Here is a 7,771-nt window from a genome sequence, read left to right as displayed (position 1 = left end):
TATCTGTAGATTTTGTATCATCTAATTTTTCACTTATTTTGTCATTTTGTTCTTGTATTGTCTTTTGAAATTGTTATAGGGTTATCCCTGTGTTTTCCTCAATTTTGTCAGTGTTTTCCTTGATCTGTCTCTCTATCCTTTGAAGGTACCTGACTATAATTCTTTTGAGTTCCTTATAAGGGAGTTCCGATGCTGCTTATTTCTCAAGGATGTGTTCTGGGTCTGTATCCTGGTCCCTTGTTTCTACTGCTTTATCTTGCTTCTTTGTGTGGACAGTGATGCTCTTTTGTCTCTGAGACATTGTGATGTATTTGTGTTTATATTTAATTGGTGATTGTATGTTGGAGTAATTCACCCAAGATTTTCATTTTCTTTGTTTTGTTTGGATGTATCTGAGTAAGTGAGGTACTGTGCTCCGCTATTCACTAGTTTGCAGCAGTTATCCACTCACCACCTGTCTCTTTTTCAGTCATCAGCCTCCTGTATGTCTGTGCTATCTTAAGCAAGTGGAGCCTATTCTTAGGTCCCTGGAATCTGAATAAGAATGCTGTCACTTTAAATATCCAAAATGGCTACCACTTGTAAACCTTCAAAATGGCTTCACCCTCTGGACAACTGAAAGTCCACAGCTCAGTCTGTTTCCCTCCTTGCTGCTTCCCTTTTTAGTTGACAGCCACTTGTGCAGTAGTCCATGCAGCCCTTGGTGAACAGGGTCAATTTCCAGGTTAATTCTCAGGTCCTAACACCACTTGGAAATATTCAGGCTGTCTGTGCCACCAGGAGAGCTGACAGTCCACAACTCTGTCTGTCTCCCTACTCACTGTTTTCATTCAGGTTCTTCTACTAGTTGGTGTTTGATCCACTTCTGTATCCTTACTTTCAAAGCTCAGGGCTCTAGGATTATCTTCTGTATCTGTGTCAATTGATTTCTCTTTTCTTTGTTGAAGAGGGTTTGTGTAGCTTGTCTGGCTATTCCACCATCTTACCAGAAGTCCCTTAATCCATCCACTTCTTTATCCTTGACTTCAAAGCTCAGGGTTCCAGAATCATCTTCTGTATCAGTTTCAATTGGTTTCTCATTGTTTTGTTGCAGAGGGTCTGTGTAGCTTGTCTGCCTATTCTGCCATCTTGCCAGAACTCCTCTGAATGGTATAACTTTTTCCATCCATTTATTTTCAACCTATCTGTATCTTAGTATTTTTAGTCCATCTCTCATAGACAGTATGGAATGGGGCCTTGCTTTTTGTCCATTCTGATACTCTCTGTCTTTTAATTGAAATATTTAGTCCATTAACACTCAATATAGTTATTTATATATTTGTAGTTAGATTTACTGTTTTATTACTTGTTTTTGTTTGCATCTTATTTTTTGTTACTCTGGTTCCTCTTTCATGCCTTCTATCAAATTATTTATAGATTTTAAAATTTTAATTTTAATCTACCTATTATTTTTTTTTAAGAACTATCCTCTTTGCATTATTTTTTTAGTGGTTGTTCTAGGGACTATAATATACATCCTCAATTTTTCACAATGTTTTTAAGATTACATTTTACACTTCACATAAAATGTAGAAATCTTGCAACTGCATGGACCCACTTACACCCCACTGCCCTTTATGTTATAGTTGTCCTATCTATAACAGGCAGTCCCCAGATTATGAATGAGATATATTCCTAAGTGTTCTGTCTTTAAGTCAAATTTGTAGGTAAATCAGAACAGGTACACATGATTCTTATTTTGCAACAATAAGTCAAATACTTGTCTTAGTTCTTAGTGTATGTTGTTGTTGTTGTTGTTATGTGCTGTCGAGTTCCCTCCAACTCATAGTGACCCTTCCTTGGGTTTCCAAGGCAGTATTACTATGGAAGTAGATTGCCCAATCTACCTTCTGAGGTGTGGCTGGTGGGTTTGAACCACCAACCTTCTTGTTAGCAGTCAAGTGCCTTTGGCACTATGCCATTTACCTTTCTATACATATAAAACACTTAAGAAGCACTTCCAAATACACTACAATATCTTAAATCTAATAATACAATAATAATAGAAGTAAGTACATACGGTACTATACTGAAAAGAGAATCTCTGTGTGTGTGTGTGTGTGTGTGCAGGTTTACTGTAAAATTAAAGAAAAAGTTCTTAAAACAATTTAGATAGGAAAAAAAAGATCATGATCAAAAGTTAACACTTTTTTCAGTCCACTGATGTCTTGCATTCCAGAAGGGGCTTTCATGAGGTAACGTTGTTGTTATGTGCCGTCGAGTCAGATCTGACTCATAGAGATCCCTCCTTGGGTTTCCAAGGCGGTATCACTACAGAAGTAGATTGCCCAACCTTCCTTCCCAGGAGTGGCTGATGGGTTTGAACCGCCAGCCTTCTGATTAGCTGTCACGTGCCTTAAGCATTACGCTACCAGAGCTCCTGAGGTAACATTATGATAATATTATAATTGGATGATGCAGGAGAAGATGATAGAGAGATGACTACTGTTGAAAATGATGGGGTTGATGTTGGAGAGGATGGGCCTGGTGCTGGAGAGTCAGGGTTTTACTCTGTTTCTGGAGAGGAGGAGTTTATGACTGGAGTCAATTTCTTTATGTAGGCATCAAGAGAGGCTTGTACAGAGCTTTTCTTTTTTTTTCATCATAAATGCTTTTATAATAGCAGAGGCCCTTGCTAATCATATGGCAAATTTTGGTGAACCTTTTTGTGTTAGGATCTTGTTCCTCTAACTTTGCCATTCCTGTTTCTGTGAGATAAAAGGCTTAAGCTAACCCTTTCATCAAAAACTTTTTCAGTACTGGAGTTTTTAGGTCATGGTCTTCTTCCTCAAATGTTATTTGCCATCTGCTACTCTAGTTCCAGGGACCTCTGGTAGCATAGTGGCTAAGACACTTGCCTGCTAACCAGACAGCTGGCGGTTCAAACCCACCAGCCACTCCTCAGAAGGAAAGTTGGGCAATCCTACTTCCATAGTGATACTGCCTCGGAAACCCAAGGAGGGGTTGCTATGAGTTGGGTTTGACTTGACGGCACATAACAACAACAACAACAACTCTAGTTCCATGAGGTTAGTCCTTTAGTTTCAGTCGTGATCATTTTCCTTTTCTTGGATGCATCATCAGCATTTGTATCAGATTTATGATTTGGAGGCATAGTTACAAAGGTAAATAAGAGGAGAATTTAAACCAAATACAAAGGTCCACACTCAACAAAATGTTAAAAGCAGTGTGAACTCACTTAAAAAGGTGGGCAACATTCTCCTTCCTTAAGCCAGTGAACCACTAAAGTTGCACAGTATTTTCATGAGTGTCATAAAGTAGTGTGTGCCTTTGTTATTACAAACCACTGTATTTAACTCAAATTTTTAATATAATGGCAGTCCATTCTTAAAAATGAGTTGTCTGTAAGTTGGATGTTCTTAACCTGGAAACTTACTGTACATCAAAATACATTATAATTCCCACAGCACAATGTTATAATTTTTAATTAACAGACATATATATTAAAGAATTTACAAAAATAGTATTTTATATTTAGTAAGATATTTACCTTTTCTGATCTTCTTCATTACTGAAGATCCCAGTTTCTTGATTTACCTGACAGTTCCACAGCCTGTTCATCTCAGTGTTGGCAACTTTGAGGATTCCTTATAACTTTGGAATTTATCCCAAATATTGTGAATTTTATGTTGTGTTGGCTCTGGATTTGTTATATTCCCCCAAAAAAGTGTTTTAGCAGGTAACTAATTAATTAAGTTCAAGTAGAAAATTCTGTCATGTTTGCAGTGGGCAGAGGGTCAGATCTTAGTTTGCACTGCTTTCAATTTGCCTTCAGAATGTATGGTTCAGGCGTCAGGCAGACTTGAGCAGAATTTATGCACAGAATCAAGTTTGAAGGGGTCAGGACAAATGACGTAATTTGTGGGGTCCAAGGCAAAATAAAAAGCTTTGGTGGTGCTGTGGTTAAAGCATTGGGCTGCTAACCAAAAAGTCAGTGGTTCAAACCCACCAGCTGCTCTATGGGAGAAAGATGAGGCAGTCTGTTTCTATAAAGGTTTACAGCCTCATCAACAATTTGGGACAGTTCTTCTCTATCCTATAGGGTTTCTGTGAGCCAGAATCAACTCAATGGCAGTGGGTTTAGTGCAAAATGAAAATGCAAAACATGTTGTTTAAAAATTATTAAGAATTTAAAATTTTCCTTTGTAGTTCATCCAGGTATTATTGAAAAACAAAGGCGCTGAAAGCACAGTACAACTCAACTTTCTTATGGGGCAAAAAGCTCTCATAGCCCTAAAAGATGAACAAAAATTTGTGATCTACATATTAGACATACCCCAAAGCTTTGAAAATTATTTATTTCAGGGAAAATAGTGTTAATATATGAGATTATTATTTGAGTAGATCATGAAAAAAAAATGGATAGACTTTCATGTTTAAAAATACATTAAATGCTCAATGTCATGAGATAAAATGTATATGAATTTAAATGTTTATGTATGGAAAATTAATTTGCTTTGTTAACTTTCACCCAAATAATAAAAAAATTTTAAGTACATTAAATGCTGAAACTTTTGTATTGATATGGTATATTTCATGTATCTAATAGATGTAGCACTGTCTGTTTTATGTTTGCACATATTCCAGAAAGTGAGTATGATTATGCTGAGTGAAATAAGTCAATCTCAGAAGGACAAATATAGTATTAGTTCACTATTGTAAAAAGTCAAGGAAAGGTTTATATATGGAAGAAAAGTTCTTTGTTGGTTACCAGGGGTGGGAGGGGAGGAGAGGGAGCACTGTTAGACAGGTAGAGACAAGTAGTGATTTGGGGAAGGGAAAGGCGATATATCAAAACTGAGCGACCAACACAATAACACCAAGGAAAAGGAAGATACAGAAAGGTGCGCAAGAGGCACAGACAACAAAGATAAACCCATTTACTTATACAACTGTATTATCAGTGATAACAAACATTAATCTATGGGTAAATAGATGGACAGACAGTCTAAAGGATCAGATATGTCTAGGCAAAAGTAATATACCCATGACCATGTTTAAGGTTGGCAGAGGATATTTCTACATACGTATTTGTATGGGCTTTAAGAATGTCCATATATATAATAGAGCTAATGATGGGTAAAGTTAGGGTAACTTCTTAGTCACAGCCAACAACCTTAAGGGAGTGAGTAGTTGGACCTGTGGGCTTGGGACCATGGTCATGAGGGACATCAAGCTCAATTGGCATAGCATACTACAAAAACATTGTTCTACATCCTGCTTTGGTGAGTAGTGACTGGGGTCTTAAAAGCTTGCAAGCAGCCATCTAGATGCAACAATGGGTCTCTCCTTGTCCTCAGCAAAGAAGAATGAAGAAAACCATAGATGCATGGAAACAATTAGTCCAATGGACTAGTGGACCATGTGAACCTCAGCCTATATGGCTGTGAGACCAGAAGAACTAAATGGTGCCTGGCTGCCACTGTCAACAACTGGGAAAGGGATCAGTGAAGGAAATCTTGGATCGAGTGGGAGAACAATGTGGAACAAAACTTAAAATCATAAAAAATGACCAGGTTTGCTGGTCTGCTAGAGCCTGGTGAGACCTCTGAGACTATAGCCCCTAGTTACCCTTCTTGTGGCTTTCAGCCAAACAATAGACAGGCATACAAGATGAACGTTTGCATCAGGTAAGATACACTGCTTAGAACAATCAATCATGGGAGAACAGAAGGGCAGTAATTGCATGAGGAGAAAGCTCAGGGGGAAGGAATGTATAGGAAGGAAGGACACAGAAGAGGTAAATGGGGAAGAAGTAGGAAGAGAGCTGTTACATTGGGGGAATTGCAGTCAATGTGTATATGAACTGCTGCATGGAGAATGAATGCTCTGTAAACTTTTACCCAAATCACAGTAAGAAAAAAAAAAAGTGAATATAGTCAAACTCATGATCTGATTTGGAGAATAAAAAATATATTAAGAATTTTAAGAAAGTGAGAGCAGAACACTAAACCAAGAATTTGTTTTTTGTTGTTATGTTACCGTTGAGTCAGCCCCGACTCATAGCTACCCCTCCTTGGGTTTCCGGGGCACTATCACTACAGAAATAGATTGCCCTATCTTCCGTCCGAGGAGTGGCTGGTGGGTTTGAACCGCCAGCCTTCTGGTTAGCAATCAAGTGCCTTATCCACTATGTAGGGCCTACGCAACTGCCTAGGTTGTAGACCCTGAAAGGAGGGTTACTTGCCTCCCCATCTGGTCAGTCTGTCGATCATTGCCTGCATTGCTCTGACCTGACTGTTTTCTTAAGACCTATAGCTCTTGGAAACCTGTAGCATCCTGGGTGGCACAAATGGTACTAACCTAAAGGCTGGTGGTTCAAACACCCAGTGACCTTGGAAGAAAAACCTGGCAATCTGCTTCATAAAGAGTACAGCCAAGAAAGCTCTATTGGATAGTTCTACTCTGTAATACATGGGGTCCAAAACCAAACCACAGTTGATTTTTTTTTTTTTTTTTTAGTAGCTTCTGAAGATTGACTTGTGGAAGCAAAGGCACTAGGGCCAAATCAGGAGACAGAAGTCAAGGAATACTTGATTAGAAGGGCTAGATTGGAACCCAGCCCTGCCACCATGGTCTAGCTCTGGCCCCTGAAATATATGCCAGCTCCTTGCTCTTTAAATCAGCTCAGCATTGGACTGAGTCTTTCTAGGTCACGTTCAGCCTCAGAACTCAGAGGGTTTTCAGACACAAATGAAGAAATGCAAGCTTCTCAAAGGTTCTGAATACCCTCTTTATTTTAGTCCTTGGTTACAAATGATGGGTCACCACTTCTCAGTGCAGACCTAGCTAGATGTGGTGGAGCACTTTGCAATGGCTCCAGCGCCTGTCTTCTCCTCCAGCCACCTCCCTTCACCTAGTAAATGCACCATATTATCCCAGTCACCCATTTGACAAGTGTTATAGCTGACTACTTCTTAAATTAAAGACAGACCAGCTAGCTCAGGGTTTTCATGGTGTTAAAATCACTGACATTCTAGTGATAAATATTTCATAGGTTCATAGTAGTACAATTTCTCTCTAAGTTCTTTCCTTTTAGGAAGCTCAGACACAGCCCAGAAGGGTCTTACTATAAGAGTTATAATATACACAGTAATCATGAGTATAACTTCACATTCTGCTCGACACACTTCCTAGTGTCTCACGTGAATTATTGCATTGTTCTTCTCAAGAGCTCTATGAGATCTATGAGATTATTATCTTCTGTGTGGATCAAGAAACTGAGACACAACAATGGTGAGTACCTTGTCTAAGTGTCAACTTGGCTAGGCAGTGGTGCCCGTTATTTATTCAATTACTAGTCTAGATGTTTCTGTGAAGTTATTTTGTGGATATAATTAACATTATATTCAGTTGACTTTTTTTTTTAATTGTCATTTGGGTGAAATTTTACACAGCAAATTCATTTTCCATACAGCAGTTCATACACATTTTGTTTCATGACATTAATTGCAATACTTATAATGTAACAACTCTCTTCCCACTTCCTCCCTGTGGTTACCTTTCCTGTGTCCCTCTTTCGTATGCATTCCCGCCCTCTGAGCTATGTTGTTGTTGTTGTTAAGTGCCGTTGAGTCGTTTCCAACTCATAGCGACCCCATGCGCAGCAGAACGAAACACTGCCTGATCCCATGCCAGCCCCACAATCCCTGCTATACTTGAGCCCATCATCGCAGCCACCATGTCAATCCATCTCGTTGAAGGCCTCCCC

At 38.9% G+C, this 7,771-nt stretch overlaps 1 pseudogene; it reads left to right on the top strand.

Annotated features, from left to right (window-relative positions):
- LOC103198275 overlaps nt 1-4,673 on the top strand; it is an 88,851-nt pseudogene extending 84,178 nt beyond the window's left edge.
- The last annotated feature ends 3,098 nt before the right edge of the window (nt 4,674-7,771 follow it).

The sequence above is a fragment of the Orycteropus afer genome, unplaced genomic scaffold (assembly GCF_000298275.1).
Source record: "Orycteropus afer afer isolate SDZICR_OR568_19922 unplaced genomic scaffold, OryAfe1.0 scaffold00089, whole genome shotgun sequence".
In the NCBI taxonomy this organism is placed as follows: Eukaryota; Metazoa; Chordata; class Mammalia; order Tubulidentata; family Orycteropodidae; genus Orycteropus; species Orycteropus afer.
The sequence above is the reverse complement of the archived record's forward strand: the minus strand, read 5'-3'. Positions and strand labels throughout refer to the sequence as shown.